This window comes from Sorghum bicolor, chromosome 7 (assembly GCF_000003195.3).
Source record: "Sorghum bicolor cultivar BTx623 chromosome 7, Sorghum_bicolor_NCBIv3, whole genome shotgun sequence".
Classification (NCBI taxonomy): Eukaryota; Viridiplantae; Streptophyta; class Magnoliopsida; order Poales; family Poaceae; genus Sorghum; species Sorghum bicolor.
The window spans coordinates 23,384,972-23,385,432 of record NC_012876.2 but is presented as its reverse complement, the minus strand read 5'-3'; positions in this window follow the sequence as shown (position 1 = coordinate 23,385,432).

The following is a 461-nucleotide window of genomic DNA, read 5'->3' as shown; positions in this document are numbered from 1 at the left end:
TTCCAAGAAGAACTAAATGATCACTCTAGAAAAAAATTAAGGATGATCGTCCTAAGGAGATTTGAGTTTCCAAATTTGCAAGAACTAAATGATCACTCTAGATCGCATGGCTGCCCATATACTATATGCTACTGCTCTCTTAACTAATAGTGATTACTCTAGATCGGAGTTGTGCATCAGCGCCCATGAGTCCCATGTGGCCATGACACGTGCTCCAGCCCACCCGCTAGCATGGCCGCCCAAACATGTACCGCCGTGTTGCTGGTCGCACGCGGCCGGCTGGCCATCCCCTGGAGATATATATATATATATATATATATATATATATATATATATATATATATATATATAAAGAGGGGGGCGCGCGCGCGAGCGCGCACACACAGGTGTGTGTGTGTGTGCGCGCGCGCGCGCGCGGGCGGGCGCGCGCGCGAGAGAGACATATGACACACGCGCGCGCG